At 33.4% G+C, this 18,839-nt stretch overlaps 1 protein-coding gene across 4 annotated transcripts in view; it reads left to right on the top strand.

Annotated features, from left to right (window-relative positions):
• The first annotated feature begins 5,874 nt into the window (after positions 1-5,874).
• The window catches only part of LOC119074922 (PDF receptor), a 67,496-nt gene continuing 54,531 nt past the window's right edge, over positions 5,875-18,839 (top strand). Inside the window, exon 1 of one of the 4 annotated variants that reach the window (XM_037181313.1) lies at positions 5,875-6,516. The gene's annotated coding sequence lies outside the window, so the exon portion shown is untranslated. The remainder of the gene's footprint in view (positions 6,517-18,839) is intronic. The other 3 variants (XM_037181315.1, XM_037181314.1, XM_037181316.1) reach the window with 3 other exon arrangements.

The raw sequence follows: 18,839 nt of genomic DNA, 5'->3' as shown, positions 1-18,839 counted from the left end.
CCCATCTCTACACGTGATAATTCATTATTTTATAGAACTTTTCTGATTTACCAACCGAACGTTGAGCCAACAGTGGTTGTCGTTCCAAATCGATTTTATGGAGCTTGCAGTGCTCCCACAGTGTCCTACTTTCCTACTTTGTCCTACTTTTTCGAAATTTGTCCTACTGCCCTACGTATTCATTTTAAATATCGTACGAACCTTCTGCAAAATAAAGACTTGATACAAGGAACAACATGTTTAACCACTCAAATAGAAATCGAATCTGTTATAAAATCTAATTGACGCAACTGATTAATGTAATCAGTCAGTGAAAGCTAGGTAAAATGTGTACACAAATTAGTTTTAAGAAGATTAATCGTCTTTAAAGGAAAAATGTATGTTTGTTCTAGTCTTTGATAATGCGATCCGATGCGATCCGCGAAATATTTTGTGAATAAATAATCTTAATTGGAGCTACATCGATAGATCGATTGGTCAGCAACATTAAATGTGGTGGAAAATTTGTTGATTGACAGTAACAAATGTTTGAGCAAAGTTGTAAATTCACGGCAGAGTAAAATGAAGCAGGCTTGAGCGGTTCATTTTTGAAACGTCATAAAAGGGACCTAATACACTGTATAAAAATGAACTCAAATGAACACTGACACAAATTGAAAAATTTTATTCGCATATTATTCAGGTCGCTAGTCAAATCAAGCGCTCCTGCCTGGTTTACTTTACTCTGCCGTGTGTTAATTCCAACGGAACTGTGAAATAAGTGAATTGATTAAGGCACATGCAGTTCTAACAGCTGCAATCCAGAGAACAAAGACGAAAATCGAAGAAATGAGAAAACAGAAACCGTAAATAGAAAAATAGTTATTTATGCAATCGAGGTACGAAGTACTTTAAATGGTTGATATTTTAAGAATTTAAAATAGGCCGTTTCTTGTATCGTGAGCAGAACAAAGTTCTTTGCATTGAGTCAAATACAATATTTTATGCCACATAGGCATCTAAAGTTTGCAGTGGCATAAATAACTATTTTGAACCTTAGTTGGAATGTCTGTAATTTTCATTATAAAATCTGAAAGAAAGGCCTACATGTCCTGCGGTAGGACATGAAAATTTTAGTGGGACCGCTGAGCTTGATATAAATTAAATCATTTACAATATTTTCCATTGCTCATTTTACGAATATACGAGGTGTTTCTGGCAAATATTGTGAAATTGATAGTAAATATTTTCCGATTGAATAAATTTCGCCCGATTTCCATAGGAAAAAACTCATAACAAAATATTTTTGATTTTATTTTATTTTATGGAATCCCTTTGTCAAACGATGGTTATGTTATGTAATAGGGAATAAAATAGCAACACAGATAAAATTAGATTCGGGTAACACACGTGACAATTTACTTTTTTTTACAATTATGCAATTTACCGTTTATGCAACCAGGCCCTATTTTACTCTTAAGATCAGAATACCTATTTTCGTTTTATAATTTCTTCAGCGATAGGGGTTGCTCACTTTGATCGTTTTTTTTAGAGTTTTTAGAAATTTATAGAATCAATTCCTTGAAATAGGCTAAGTATGCATAAGGGTGGTCCAAAAAACTAAAGTGTCACAAAGTTTAGGGTACACGGCAGAAAATCATTCTAAGTATATGGTTCCCTAATGACTATAGTTCACTTTGGTTGTTCTTTATAATTTTGTACTATTATCGCAGCCGAAAAAACATGGCAAGTTTTCTATGGTCCCAGATCGTTTTTGTCGATTTTATCATCGCAAAAAAAACATAAAAATAGTAATTTATACAACAAGTTGAGGAATGTGGCTGTTCATGTCATTAGAAGTGATGTTATCAAACGAGCGAAGCGAGCTACTGATGAAAAAATCAACACTAAAAATATATTCTAAAGATTTGTTTTTAATATGATTGCCTTGACTGAAATTTAGCGTCATATGATAAACATCACTTAAAATATCCGTAATGCTGAGTTCACTATGATTTTTCGAAAATGTTCCCAACCAATTTTCAAATTTTCTGTTTTTCGGCAATAAAAATCTTGAGATTGAGTTCGTTCATCGATAATACTGGAACAATGGAGAAATTCTACACAGAGAAGACGGTTTTCCTGGTTATCGATAGCTCGATTGGCAAAATTTTTGATTTAATTAAGGATGAATGAAATTTCTGATGTTACAATTAGAGGCAGTGAAATTTCAGCATGAATTTTCTTCAGCTGTTTTTCAGCTGATCTATACAACCAATCAAAAGTATTTACCGTATAACCAAGTATAAATAGTTTTGATTTTATGTGTGGATCGTGAATCAGTTGAAAAACAGCCGAAGCAAATTCATGCTAAAATTTGACTGCATCTGACTGCAAGTTCGTATATCGATAATATTGGAGTAGTGAGTTGGGAGTATTTTAAAAATTATTTTTTCCTTGCTTTTCTCGTTTCGTAATATAGAGCGAGCTGGAGGCAAATTCTGGAATCGAAATCGCTAAAAAGAACAACATTTTGAGTATAGTGTGGACAGAGCTGAAGCTTTATATGGACAATTCTATTAGTCAAACCACATCGAAACTTTCTGTCGTGAAGTGACAGTTTTGACATTGACATTTTCGACGTTGTCATTTTTGAAATCTGAAAAATTTCGACATAACCTCAATTTAAAACGTGAACTGAACACAAAACTTGTCTTAAAACAATTAATTTTGAATAATATTACAGTGTTATCGTATCGTTTTTGTAATATTTACGATAATACTGTAATATTATTCAAAATTAATCGTTTAAAGACAAGTTTTGTGTTCAGTCCACGTTTTCAATTGAGGTTATGACAAAAATTTTCAGATGTCAATAATGACAACGTCAAACATGTCAATGTCAAAACTGTCACTTCACGACAAAAAGTTTCGATGTGGTTTTGACTCTTATTAACTTTTGTTTTTGTTTACCTAAAATGACGTTTAAATGGCATATATTTCCAAAAAAAACTTTAATTTTTTTCTCGTCGGAATTTAACAATGAAATCGAAAAGACATTTCCTTTCAATTCTCCAAAGAGCTACATCCTCATCAGCATATTTTTCTCTATAACTTCTATAAAATCAGTCTGAGATCGAATTTGTTTGGAAACAGGCCCTGATGTGTATATTTCACCCAAATAATTTTTTTTTGATAAATTCGTTATTAGGAAAATACGATACATACGAAACATATTTTGCGACATAAAAAGAGAAGGTTCAACCACTCCAATTATCACAAGCTTTCAACTATGAATTTCACAAACATTTTCACCATAATTTTCTTTGAAAAGTTTCGGAATGGTGATGCAGAAGTGGCTATGAAAAAAAGGTTTTCATTTACGACAAAATTTTATTTTGAGTATATTACCCGTCCTCGAATAGAGCACATGAAAAATGTCTGAAAAAATTGGATGAGAGTGTTATTAATGATAAATCGTAAAATAGGCGTAAAAGTGAAGTAAAGGAAGAGTACGTAAAGTAAATATCCATCCTCATGACGCGAGTTTGAATTTTTAATTTATTGATAGTAAAAAAATGTGCTAGAAAAGAAAATACTGCATACGATTAATTTTGAAATTCCCCCGATTAGTTGAAACGAGCAGATGAAAAGTGGGGAGATAAAAGAACATTGTTTGAGGTTATACAGAATCATTTCCTCTTAATGTTCTGCATTCCACTCCACACGCTGTAGTTAGCGTATGCACATTGTTTCAACGCTTGCATAATACGTGTGTGATGAATTATACTTACTTACTTAGCAGCCTTTGTCAACCCAAGCGATTTTTGGCTGACTCTACTAACTTCCTCCACTCCTCCACTCAATGATGAATGTAATTACGTAATAGGTAAATTTCCAATTATTTATGGGTCATTCATTAAGTATGTCACGAAAGGGGAGGAGGTCTGGCCTACATGTGACAGGATACACCATTTATTTATGACCTCATAAATTTTTGTGTTACTGGATGAGGGCTTGAAGCACGTACATTTTAGCGTGATATAATTTACGAATGTCTCCTTATTCACAAAAGAAGAGAGAGTTCGTAGCAAAGGTTGCTGACGCACGTTTTTTGCAATTCATTTCCAGGAATACACAAATGTTTCATTAAAACAAAATCAATTTAATTAATGAAAAGCTTCATGGAAACAAGAAAACAAAATGATATTAGCTACACTTACGCAATTAGTTTAAACTTTAACTTTTTAATCCAATGCATAATGGTAATGGGTGCATGTCGTTGCGACCTCTCTCTTTTAAAAGTGTTGATTACGAATTTTTGAACTAATAGCAGAAAAAAACTTAAGCCAAACACAAAGTGTATGAACTTAGAGAGTATAAGTGAAATAGTTATTGATATGACGTAAACGGAGAGCTTAACAGAGTAGGTGCGATTACAGTTTAAGTTTAGGTTACTGGTCTGATTTTGCTTTGCAGAGACTTGCTTCTTTATAGAGAGAAATCATTGTCAAAATTTAAGATAATTTATCAGAATACAATTGGTTCCAGCTATGCGGAGATCACAAATGAATTAAAAGAGCACTTCGAAGTCGGAGAGATTTCAACGGCATACACCTTACTTACACAACTATTTCTGTGAGGGTAATATTGGTTTCAATAGAAATATTGTACTGTTTGTACAGTTTGTGAACGTTCATAATATGTAACATTTCGTTAGAAGAAGTTTATGTTAGCTGTAAACATTCCTAACTTTCTATATAATAATGTGACCTATCGAGATTCCTTTGATTGCAATATGAGTTTCGAATTCCAATAGATTTCTACATTTTCAGATATCAATTTCTTAACTATTTGACTTGTCGTAGTTTTTTGTTTAAGTTTGTACTTCAGAACGCAAAATGTGAAACGAAAATCGCTTATGTAAAAAAGCATCGTTTCTAACATGTGACTAAATAGTTATTTAGCTACTAAATGGGGTTGTTTTTGTCGCTGGATACAATACAACAATTTAAACTGTTGAATGCAGTACAGAAAGTGAATCGATTGAGAAAAGACAACATCGCAATCCACCAAAAACATGCATCAAAATGAAACGTTTCTCAACGGAATTGTATAAAAGATTGTTTAGCAATGTGTGTGTATGCACTTTCATTCGACTTAGCAATCATTAACTGTTTACATTCCCATATATATATAAATACATAATAAGCATTGCATATCAAGTGTATTTTGAATTACACTCAAACAAAAATGCAAAATGTATTCCAATTGTGGCATAATATGCCTGTAATGCAATAAATAGGAGCATTTCTTACAACAATACACACAATTATAATACGGTGAAATATTTCACCTTCTACATCCGTACCATGCTTTGTGTACTTCATTATATCCAAGGAGCACGGTATAATTTCTGTAAAGGGAATTATTCAAATGCACAAACACTTAAAATTTTCACGTCAAAAGTTTCGACATGGGTTTGGAATTTGGAATAATAAAACAGCAGTCGGATCTCAGCTGAACAAATTACAATAGTTCATGAACCACATACTCTTCTCACTATAATTCACACCATATAAATTGCATATAAATTCCAATCGTCCATGGATGTCTCTTATCATTGATCCCATGAGATGCGATTTTTCCTGTTTCCACCATTGAATGTGATGTTAGTTTCAGTCAATTGTTTCCTCTTTTTCCACTCATTCCAACGCTCTTTGTCACTCTCTCTCTCTCTCTTACCATTTTTCTTCCGTTCGAATACTCTCTTTCTATTCCATGTTTTCATCTGCATTTTCGCCATTTATCATACGTACTACGGAAGGTACAATTCAGTATAGCCATAGTATAGCATAGTAGCGTAGTATAACCATTGAAAAAGCATGTGCGTTCTTCCGTATATACGTTTTTCTCAAATATTTTTTCGTCGTCCGTTTTTCCATTCTCTTGTTATTAACGGAGATGGATATCGACACACATAAGTCAGTGTCAGGTTAAATGAAAATAATGTCAGTCGACGTTGAGTGTTTGATGTGGTAAGACGGGTTCGAAAAAGAAAAAGATTTTACGATTTCTTCAACGTTATACTTCGATTAGATCCAGTGAATGTGTTCGTTTCAATATTATATGAAATTTTAATGTTTTCAATGATTAACTAGTGCGAACTGACAAATGCACAAATGCACAATTAAATGTTGTCTGCAACGAACAAAACAGAAATTAGTTTTGTAGTGCCGCGTTCCTTGAATGGTTTAAAAAAAAGAGTTTCCGAACGAGATATCCTGCTTTTATGTAACTTTTTCAGCACTAAAAGTTGTATTAAAGTTTTCGGTTTTCCAGCTATTATACAGTCGTTTGCATTTTACATTGCACTGAAATGAATTTCTTATTTTTCATCAGTTGAGTGTAACTTTTTTTGAGCGTGAATATCTAGAAGGATTTTTGTATTTGTGTTGTGAAATAGAAACAAGTCATTATCAACAGTGTACGATTTTCACAAACAACTTTTGTTACTTCAAAATTAAATATTTCGAGGTAAGTAAACCACTCTTTTTTGTGTCGTCTGACTGTTTAACTTGATTGTTAACATATAGTCTGAACAGTGTTCAAAGAAACGGTACGGTTTAATTAAAAATATAAATGAAACGACGAAAAATAGACGTTGTTCAAATTGAAAATAGATCCCTTAACCTTTGAAAAAACTCATTCGATTGTTTTGAGTAGGATGAGTGGGATGTATTGGATCATAGAAGTTATACTCTATGGATTGGAAAATTCTCATTAAAACTTTGGATGGTTGAAGTTATTGTTGAATTTCAGTCAAATTTGACCACTCCGTTTAGCACATCCGTTACAATTTGACATTTAAGTCGCTTGTTATACGCCATTATTATATTTAAACCAGTCGGAATTGTTCATTTATTTTATTCAGTTAAGATATTTGCAACGTACGCAGCATGTATGCAATATTGGAGTATTATTGGCGTAATGATTTGCAATGGACAGTGCCGGACTGGCCCTATGGGCGTTCGGGCGATTCCCGAAGGGCCTTTTGATTTTTGTATGGATAAAGAGCAACGAAGGGCCTTTTAAAACATTTCTTCATACAACGCCCGAAGGGCTTTTTCGAGCCAGTCCGGCACTAGCAATGGACTTTATCATACTAGTGTGAAAAAAAAATGTGTTGCTGACGTCACACTACGAATATGTTCGATATTTATTCGTTTTTCTTCAGTGCATAAAACGTTATATGCAACACGAATCGTTATGCTGGTAGTCTTGGCTTCGCCTCGGATTGGCAATCTGACATCTAGTGAGATAATATACCTTCATACGATTCTTGTTACATAATAGTCATTGTTATATTGACGAAGTCGCGATATCCCAACACTAGTTAGGAAATAGTATGTTGTGTTACAAGTATTGAAATGTTGATTTTTTTTAGCACTAGACTCAAGTTTTTGAAAATTGCTGAAAAAATCCGAGGGGTGACGCACTTCCATTTAATCCATTTAATCCATTAAATCCATTAAATCCATTTAATCCATTTAATCCATTTAATCCAAAAAAAATTTTTTAGTTTTACCGAAATAATTAGGCTACCGACCTGAAAAATTTGTAAAGCAATTGCGAAAAATAGATTTGCCCGATCCCCAGCTCGTTTAAGAACTCGTGAGGTATAGGGAAATTTTTTTTGTGAAAAATGGTATTAAATTTATTTAATCCATTTAATCCATTTAATCCACTTTACACCAAAAACTCCTAAAAGTGGATTTTTTCGCTTTTTAGCATTGTAGTATGAGTTGTAGTACGTGGTTCGATCAAAATCAACAATTTTTAAGACTTTTACAGTATTTGGTAAAATGAACTTTTTTCCTATTTAATCCATTTAATCCAATTTTTATTCCATTTAATCCATTAAATCCATTTAATCCATTTAATCCATTTAATACCATTTAATCCATTTAATCCATTTAATCCATTTAATCTAGAAGTGAGTTACCCCTCGAAAAAATCTCATTACAATACGTGTAACACATCATGCTTTGTGCCAACCGAGAATTGAAATAGACAAGAGCACAAAAAATCATAATTTTCACATTGCTTTTTGCATTTTCTGAAACGAATGCTGTAATAACTCATACAAATTCCATAACAACACTGCTTTGAAATAATTATAGTTATTTATCTACCAAGGTAGGTATGAAGGTATTTTTTCGCACTAGATGTCGATTGTCGATCCGAGGCGAAGCCGAGGTCGACAAGACGTCGTGTGCGAACAAATACCGGCATACCTACCGTGGTAGATACAACGTTTTTCGCAATTTCGGGCCATAATCACCTTTCCAATGCAAAATATTACCAAAATTTCTACCAAACATTCACATGCAAACACGAATTCATTTGAACGATCAAGCAACCTGCACTATATACACATTGTAATGTGATGTATAGAGACGCGCTAAATAAAATCAAGTAGTCAATGCTTAGTATGTACGCTTCAACAATACGTTCTGTATAATTGTGTGACTCTGTAGCCGAATGGCTATGGTCGTTGCTTGGTGTTTGGAAGAATTTTGGTGTTGAATGTTCAAATCCTGGTCTGTGCAAAGATTTTATTTATAAAATTTAGTCTTTCTTAAAGGTACTGAGCTATGTAGCGTGCGAAAAAAATGTGAAAAAGCCCAAGTGCGAAAAAATAATCAAAAACGCACTGTGAAATAAATACCTTCAAAACGACATTAAATGGATGCATGGAAAGGTGAGGAAAGGTTCATGGAATTGCGAAAAAATAATTATCTCACTCAAAATACATAAACCAGTCATTATTCGCATACAGGTGAGCGGCGCATATGTAAAATTGTGGCTTCTTGAACGAATTGAGCACAAATTAAATTTGTGTTCAGTGGGCAATTACGAAAGCCCGTACGAAGTACCTCTCAAATAAAACAATAATTTACGAAGTAATTTTAGGAACCCAAATTCGAAACTTTTTCTATCACCATGTCAACATGCGTGAAATATTTAATGCCTCAAAAACACCCCACACACATAACCAATTACTTATCTGTTAACAGAAACTCTCTTTTTACCATTTTTGCCAAGATACATCATTTTTACTAAAATCCAATATGGCAGCCGGTAGCCATTTTGTTAGGAGACCGGAAGTGGTTCTGACGATTTACATCCGTTAATACATTTCAAACAAAAAAAATCATGAAATTCGGTCAAAATTTACTCGAGATATTGACAAAATACACCACGTTGACTGTACTGCCGAGTAGCCGGATATCGGCTCACTCCAAGGGACCTAGCTCACGATCCGGTGATTTTCTCTTCGTATTTCACATATTTAGATCATAACAAACAACTTTTGTTCGAAGAGTAGAGTGGCGCAGCGGGCACTTTTCGAAATAATGTAAAAAAATTAGGTGTGTTTCATCGATTTCCATACATTTTTAAAAGGTATGAACGCATTTCATCGCACACGACGTGCGCTTAACTTTTCTCACTCGTCAGAGTAAAAATATCCAAAGAAGGATACACGTATTCTGTTATGTGGGAGAAGTGAAATTCTTCTCAAATATGTTTGAAATTGCATTATATCAAACTCAATTTACGACAAAAACTCGAATCCGGCCAAGAATGTTTCAACATCTGTGTTATTCGATTCGTAGCGAAAATCTGAATGGTCGGTATTTACCTTTGATGTGAATGAAAAAGCAATCCCTTTTCAATTCAAATATTTTCGTGTAATGCAAGAACACCACTCATTTGATGCATGTAACTGTTGTTGAAAAAATGTGAAGAATGCAAAGGACATCCGAAGAATATACCCCGTAAAGGATAAGTACTTGTCATTGCACAGATTCGTTTTTTCTATGCGAAAATGTTTTGAATGGAACTATATACACCTAGCTCGAGTTCTAAGAAATTTGTTTTGATAATCCGTTTTTTGTTCTTTCTTTTTTTTAGTCAAATATTGAACTTATGACCTTGTAGCAAAATATGTCGAATCTAGGGAAAGGAACATACATCTGCCCTAAAGCCTTCCCTTTTACTTTAAAACCCGAAGCGTAATACTGACAGCGAGACTGACAGGATTTCCCCATTAAATGAAATAATCCGACGTTTGAACTTTGATTAAGTTATTGAAGTGATAGAAAAATGACGAATTGCTTAACAGATAAGCTGCTTCGTGATTAGAGATGCAATAAGAAAACAATTTATTTCTGCTTCATTACTTGGGGATCTCACCGTATTCCGTTGATTGTGGCTGTTGCTCGATATTTCGCTATTCGATTTACAGTCACAAATGATTGCTAAATATTCTTATATAAACATGTCGTACGATGCTGTTGTATCTAATTCTACTGTCAATATTCCAAGAAGATGAACGGTGTCATAGTTTTAACGATATTAACGGATTAACACAAAATTTGTCTTTTTCGTTGAGTAAATTTGCTCGACTTTTTTTATTAAAGTTCGACTAAATAATCGGTGACGTCAGGAAACAATTTTTATCCAGCAGCTTTATCTTGTGTTAATTGAAAAATATTTATTTTTATCGTTATCATGTTCATGTCTTTTGTATTTTGAATGGGAAACTAACAACTTGTAGCAATTTTGTAGATAATTTGTTACAAGCGTGTTTTTCTATTAAATGAATGATAAAAGAGATTTGTAAAATATAGCTTGAACTAATTCAAATATCAGTCATAAAAAAACCTCAAAGGGAGAAGGTGACACAAGTACTTGTGTCTTTATTAACAAAATAACTGAAGTTCGCTAATCGTAACGCATTTTGCGAATGAACTCAACAACAGAGAAAAGGTTCGACTTCTACTTTCAGGTTTTCTTTTGGAAGAACCGAAAGATAAACGATATTTCTTTGTTTTAACTAGTTGAATCACGAACGGATTACGAAATGAAGAACATATTAAACACCTTTTGTTGACTGTCCATTTGTTGACCATAGAACATAAACAAACATACCACCACCACCACCTCAATATTCGAAAACTTCCCCCAGTTCTCGCACTGGGAAGATGGATGGCACCATGGAATTTTTGGAACCAACCTACAACCTCGATGATCCCCAAAGTCCAGAATGTAATTTTAAGAAAAGTCTGAAATATCTTTGAAAATCCTTCAATTCTCATGCTGGGAAGATGATGGACTATGAAATTCTAGGAACCAATCACCTCGATAATACCAAAAGCCCAGAAAGTAACTCAACAAGAATCCCTCAAAATCATATAATTGTCGCCCTAGGAAAAAAATAATTTTGCGACATTCTTCCTAATTTGACCTCAAAAGTACAGTTCGTACAAAATATCTACTATTTTTGCGCTTAAGGGACGCTTAAAACCCTGAAATCTCCAAAATTATAAAAAAGTGATTTCTCCGCGGTTCCAAATATCCAAATTTAAGAGTCATTGAAGCCAAAGAGAAATCAAAAAGTTACTGTAAATATGTTCGTAAGTTCCCAAAAAAAAATGTAAAAAAATTTCTGGACTTGCATCACGCTCGCTTACTAACGTGTGGACATGATATATGATTCATGTTTGATTCCCTTTTTCGTATCTCAATTCTTATTCGAAATTTGCATAAATTGTTTTGACGATATCAGCGCTACGAACCAAGTTTTATCGAAATGTGGTGATTATAAAGTTGTTTATTTCAAAATATAATCATCACACAAAAACCACGCTCAAGTTTCACTTAGTGTTAGTTAAAATTCAATAATTCCTCACTCGTGATAGAAACACGTACACATGTGTTGAATGACTGCAGTATTGGACAGAGATAATGTGGTTTGGTCTGAAGTATGTTTTATTCAGTTAAACTTGGTTGCAATAACAGTCTCTGAACGATTGGTCTTTCCTATTACTTTTTTTCGCTGAGCGTTACGATTTTTGTTTTTATGAAATTTTATCGACCTATTCCGTAGACCGAATCGTAATATTTTATCGATATTAACGATATTATCGACACTGACCTTTTCAACATTATAATTACCGGAATCAAATGGATATGAACCACAGAAATTTTGGTGAAGCGGAACGAAACAGATTTTATAAAATCTAACTAGACGTGGCCTGATGTCGACCTGAATTAAAATTCTTTATTTTCAAATAAAGTTTTAGCTGATTCAGCCGTACGTGGGGCATCAAGAACTTGGTATTTATCGTTCGGACGATAACATTAGGGTTTTCTTCTTTACTTCTGACAAAGTTTCCTAATGTTTGGGCTTATCATTCAGAATTTTGATTCCTAAGTTCTTACTTTTGAGAATTAATTCCCAAAAGTTCTTGAAATTCTCAAATTTTCCTAAGTTTCATTATTTTTATGAATTTTAGGAATTTAAAGAATTTAAATTCTTACGGTCAGATGCAGTGAAATTTCAACATGAATTTGCGTCAGCAACGCAATTCAAGCAAAAGTGGTACTCTAAATAGGGTAATGAAACTTGACAGTGCTCCATACAAAATTTTACACTGTAAAAAGAGTGGGGATAAACAGTTTTGACTGTTTGTGTGGATCAGCTGCAAAACCGCTGAAATTATAAAAAAAAATCTAAAAAGCCCTGTCAAAGACTGCGGTCAATTTGCAACTTAAAAATACGTGTCAATAAACTAAAAGTTTTCCATATTACATACCTAACGAAGCCGTTACAAATTGAATTCTGAATGAATAAACACGTTCGTACATCGGCACGTTATAATAAAGTATAAAAAACAACAGATTCGTTAATATCAATACTCAATAGCAATACCCACAAAAATCCCATTACAATTGAAGTATTTACATTGTAAATATAATTAATTTAGGTAGTTTTTCCAATAATAAATCCATATAAATGTTGCTCTGAACAATAAATTCTAGGAACACAGGCCATTATGCATCATGAACATTTTAATATTTCACCGTGTCATCAATGGATTTTCTAGAGTGAGTGCAGAGTGAGCTATTCTATACTATATTTTATTCTGACATTCATTAATATTGTTTATAGCCCAGGGGCCATTCATAAAGCGTACGCTCCATGAAAATTTGAATTTCCTTCATACGTATTTTACTTTGTGAATGACCCCTTAAGACAGGTCAGATTTACTTGAAAAAGAAACAAATCTATGAAAGTAAAGTCGATTTGGTTATTTTTGGCCCACTATTTGACAGATGACGTGGAAAAATGATTTTATAGGGGTTCGCTTGTAGAGGCGCCACAATTTTTTTACATGCTTGCTAAGCGGGGCGAAAAAGAAATGTAAACCCACGGGGCGAAAGCTATCGCTTTCGCCCCTTGAATTTGACATTTCTTACTTTCGCCCCGCTTAGCAAGCATGTAATGGTTATTTGTGTACCTGTTTTGGACGATTGATTTTAGGCAATTTCGCGGATTGTAGGCCGAACGAAGTGAGGCTTACAAGCGAAAGTGCCTTAAATCAACCGTCCCAAACAGGTGCACATGTAAGTTTTCATGCAGAGGGCCGGAAACCCGAGAAAATTCGAAAAATTGCCCTCATTTTCGGCCCCGAAGCATGAAAAACTATATACGTCACTCGGAAAGTAACTTTCTGACTTCTCCCTTGTAACGTAATGTACTATTTAGTCCTCCATTCTTTTCGATCTATTTTCTTCTGAACAGATTTCTACAGAAAAGTATTACATTTCCAAACAGCATTAGCATTACTTTTTTGCACGACCCCTATTAAGCACTTAGATTTTGTAATCTGTTGTTAGGTAGTTTCAATAATATTCTACTAGCACCGCTGAGATTTATACCATGCCTAGGTAGGAAGCGCACTAATAAGAATTATGCAATTGAATCAATCGTATATGAATTCCAACTATGATATTTATAGAATACGCTAACTAGATCAAGTTGTTTTCAATATACCACCTACAGTGATGTCGCTCTTGTTGATGATTAGTAGGTCGTTTTTCATTTAAAGAAATAACCTGTTATGGACCTAAAACAACAATTTTTTGTCCCAAATTTTTCCTCAAATTGCTGCACTATAGGCAAATGTCCATGGTAGCACATCGGAACAAAAAGATGTGTTTTTGACCTAGGTGGTGAAAACGCCTGAGAACGTAGTGTAGCGTGTTAAAGACGTAATTGGTTGTGGGATTTGTTCAATTAGTCAGGAAACAGCCAATTTTTATAATTTATTTCGATAAATAAACCTATTTTAGGAAGATAATCCTTCAACAAATATGGAAAAAACGCAATTTTATATTTTTTAAATTGAAATGAAAATCCACAAAACTGACATCAAATTTAACGTAGCAAGAACAGCAATCGACTCTGTTATGACATGGCTCCGATGTGCCTTTGTTATTGTTTATATGTGTCAGTTAATGAAAGTTCTAAAAGCCGTTCTAGAAAACTGACAGTCTCTTGACAGCCTTTTTGAATATTTAATAGAAAGTAATCAAAATCATTAAAATGGTTTTTAAAAATATTTTAATTTTCGGAAAATACATTTAGTAAACGCAGAATCGTTCTATTTTGCATGAAGTACGCTTTAGTACAGATCTGTACAGAATAATTTACAATCTAAAAAGTGAGTCTGTTACAATCCCAATATTCGAAGAAAAAAACCCTCGCTAGGCATTTAGCTGATTCTTGTTTTTATTCCTATGAATGGAAAATAAAATTTGCGTACAAACTCACTCATTGTCTTGCATGCCTCACATGTCTGTAACGCAAACCAGCTATTAATTTATTTATCCTTCCAAATTGAGTGAGTTAATTTCAACGTTTTATTTCCAGAAGACTTATTATTTCACAATTAATTTGATATCAACACCTGTTTATGGTCTATGAAAATGTTTCATTTGTGAAAGAATTGAGCATTGCGCTAGATATTCAAAATATCCTCAACAAATACCGACAGTTGTGTCTACATCTCCTAGGCACAAAATTTCCGTGTTTCTTTTGTCTAATGTTTTACTAACATTTCAAGATCATGACCGAATGGTTTTTTTTCCCTAATTAGAGATACGACTAGAATTTAATTTCCAATCAAAAAGCCTGTAATTTACAAGTCGGTCGAATGTTGAAATTTTTTCGTTTGTTGTATTCTATTGTATCCAATCACGTTGAATTCGAAACTCGGTCTGATAATTATTTTCTGCCCTTTACAGTCCAACTTAAACAAAAGTATTGAATCGCGTCACATGAGCACATATTATGTCTCATATGTGTGGATTGTATTAATCACACATGCAAACCCCACTTGGACTGTATTCATTCGATTGTAGAACTGAAAACAATACTCATTCAATTTAGGAATTGTGATACTCTCACCTCTCACGTTTCCCTTCCACATGATGTTTTATTTTAAACTCGATCTGGAAATACATTTAGCCGGACTTATAGATATTATATAATGATATGTAGTCGTTCGTTCATCCAGGAATTCGTTATTAATACACAACGACTTAATGCAATTATAATTTCGATTGATTAAATTTGGTTTAGAGTTTCAAATTGTTTTGAATAGACAATTAGAGATGTTGTGTATCTATAAAAGTGTAAGCGAATCGCAATGAAAAGTTTGACTTTCGTGGGGAAAAGTGCAGGTTTTCTTTACGTTATCAGCGTGTATGGATGAACTGCTAAAAAAGGTTATCCCAGAAATTCAAGTTACCAAAAACAGTGTGTTTATTTTATGGATGAATAATTTTGTAATTCTGATTTTTCAAAGTTTTAAATGTCAATAATGTCTAATTCCCTTGACTGAAAGTCGAGGGTCTTACGCCAGAAAATACCCTAAATGTTTGTTACCATGTTACCATACAATATATGAAATGTTATCAAAAACATAATTGTTTGTTACCATTTTTTTTTGTCATCACGATAACTTGAGCAATTCTTAACCGATTTGGATGATTTTTTTAATCGACGAGGAATGGGATTCCTGAGGCTAAGTTCGGAGATGGGCTATGTCGGAATAAGGTTCTGGAAACTATTCCAGAAAGACAGGATTTTACTCTGTTGATAATTGATAATTCCCTTCACTGTTGATAATTGATAATCTAATGTGTTATTCCCTTGACTGGCAGAATATAGTGAACAATTTAGGTTCCCAAAATTATACATTTGACATTTGTAAGGACAAGTTCGACGATGAGCTATATGGAATCACCGCTTAGAAATGCAATGTATTAAATGAACATTATAAATGATATTGGATAATTGGTATTTGATAATTGACAATTGAAATTTTATATTTGATAATTAACAAGCGGCATATACCCAAAGTTACATATACAGTGAGTATATAGTATTAAAAAAGTCAAGCAAATATAACATTAGAAAAATCCGACGAGTGTGATGTTTGCGGCCCGCGCGAAGCGAGGGTCGTGATTCATACGAGTAGCGGTATCTTATTGTCACATTAGGCAGCTCGGACGAGCGAGAAGTTTGCGATCAGAGCCAACCTAATGTAAGACAACTCTGACGAGTCTGTAGTTAATTCACCAAACAAATTGTTTGAGGTCAAAATATTGTCATTTGCTTGGACTACAGATATTGTCCATTCTTAACCAGATGAAAAAATCAGTGAAAATAAATTAAGATTTCTATAAAAGTCTAATCTGATTGACTAAGAAGTTTACCAGCAAAAACAAGATTATTTTGGGAAAATTATCAGTCAAGGGACCCGACCCGCCCAAAGGGTGGGACCTAGTTAAATACAATACAAAATTCTTTTGTTATTCAACATCGTTGACATTCTTGACATTTAAAACTTTGAAATATGTAATCATGATCATAATTTAAAAATGAAAAGACTGAGTGAAGGAAATTTTTCCCTAGCTGAGTATTGCTGAAATACCATCGAGTAATAAAGGTCCTCTAGCTTCTATCGTTGATGGTATTTCAGTGATCTCTTTCAGGAGTGATATTCCTGTAATCAAATGAGCAAGAAAGACGAAAAAAACTCTTCTTCCCTACTTCGAGAACTCTGCGATTTTCTTAGGCTTCTTTTTAAATTCCCTTTTGTACTTTTATACAGTGATATTGAACACTAAGGTTACCCTTTTTCATTTCACATTCAGTTGGTCGTTTGCTCTATTTTCGTAAATGTATGTCATTATGTCATTAAACTCATTCCATTTTAAGTACAGAAGGACTTAGTGCGTAGATATGTTAATTAATGTTACGAATCTCATATTAGTTGCGGAAGTTGCGGGAAATTGTTGTATTTGATATTGATATTTCGTCAAAACTTTCGATCAATAACCATTTCCACAGAAATTTAATTGTTCTAAAAGTTTATAAAAAGTTGATGTAATAGCGCTCGAATAAAAATGAAACAAATAGTGCAGATGAATAGATTCACATGAATAGATATTGTTTTTTTTACTAGCTAACTATAGCCTATGCCAATCAACTTTAACTAATGATGGCATTTTAAGAGAGCTAAATAGTGGTGCACCTATAAAAAAAATATTTGGGTATGGTACCCGTGCAGTTCTTTTTACTACACAGCTGAACATTAGTTTTCAGCATATCTGTATATTGTACGTAATTGCTGAATTTTGAACGTAATGACAGTACTATGTACAGCTAAGATGTACTACTGTTCTGTTACGTTAACAAATATACTGCTACGTTAACAAATGTACTTGTCCCGAATTTGTACAGCAGAGCAGTACATGATTTGTGACAGATTCAAAGTACCATTCAGATGGACAATGTACACTATAGCTGAATGAATGCCAGTTTGAATGTAGTGGTCGTGAAAACTTCCATAATATTAAATGAGACTAAACACTGCACGAACTTTCGAGACAATTTAGGAACTATTTGTAATTAGTAGAGGGGCATTTGGTGTCTAGCCATCCTAAATTATTAGCGAAAATGTTTTGATGGGATTATTTTGAGTATTATTATTAGTAATCAAAAAAACACTAATTAGAAATTTTTTAGGTCGCGGATCAACAAGGTTTTTTTAACAAACAAAATTTCGACCGCCAACAGAGATTGTATATAAAATATAAAATTAATTAAATAACGCGACACTTACGTGGAATCCGAAATATGAACGTTCGCGAGCTTTGTTAACGTACATATGTACAAGATGCACTTAATGACGATTCTTCTTCTTCTTCTATACGTCGGTTCTTCATTCATGCGTGCATTTGTACATACGAATAAAGAACCGACGTATATGTAGAAGAAGAAGAAGAATCGTTTTTTCGAATCTAGTACCTACGTTGACAAAGTACGCGAAAGTTTAATTTTCGATGATGATTCCACGTAAATGTCGTGTTGTTTAATTAATTTTATATTTTATGCACAATCTCCGTTGAAAATAATGGAAGAAATGAAGTGTTTATATTGTACCGCTGATTTTATATTGGCGGGTGAGATTTTGTTTGTTAAAAAAACCTTGTTGACCTTGAATTTTTCTAATTAGTGTTTTTGTGACTACTAATAATACTCAAAATAATCCCATCAAAACATTTTTTATAAAATCCATAGGAAGGCAAATCACTTTTTTTGACGAAATGCCCCCCTACTAAATTCAGAAATTCAAGTTTTGAATAATAACGTATTTGAATAATGAAGGCTCAAGAAATTTTTTTAATAAATGACTTGGTAAATGATTTTGTTACACTATAAACCTATTTTTTGACATTCGTAAATATCAATCTTTCTCTTCTGTTCGAAAGTTAGCACTTAAGGAGGAGTCCTCAGGACACGTTATTCCACGTATTTTGTCATAAATGTAGCCGGCGAAAGAACTCAGCCTCGATGCTTGTGAGAAAAAGGCACTGATTAAGTAAATCCACGCAATCGATTCTTAACACATTTTCAAACAGTTTGCTAAAAAAAT

The sequence above is a fragment of the Bradysia coprophila genome, unplaced genomic scaffold (genome assembly GCF_014529535.1).
Source record: "Bradysia coprophila strain Holo2 unplaced genomic scaffold, BU_Bcop_v1 contig_151, whole genome shotgun sequence".
Classification (NCBI taxonomy): domain Eukaryota; kingdom Metazoa; phylum Arthropoda; class Insecta; order Diptera; family Sciaridae; genus Bradysia; species Bradysia coprophila.
The sequence above is the reverse complement of the archived record's forward strand: the minus strand, read 5'-3'. Positions and strand labels throughout refer to the sequence as shown.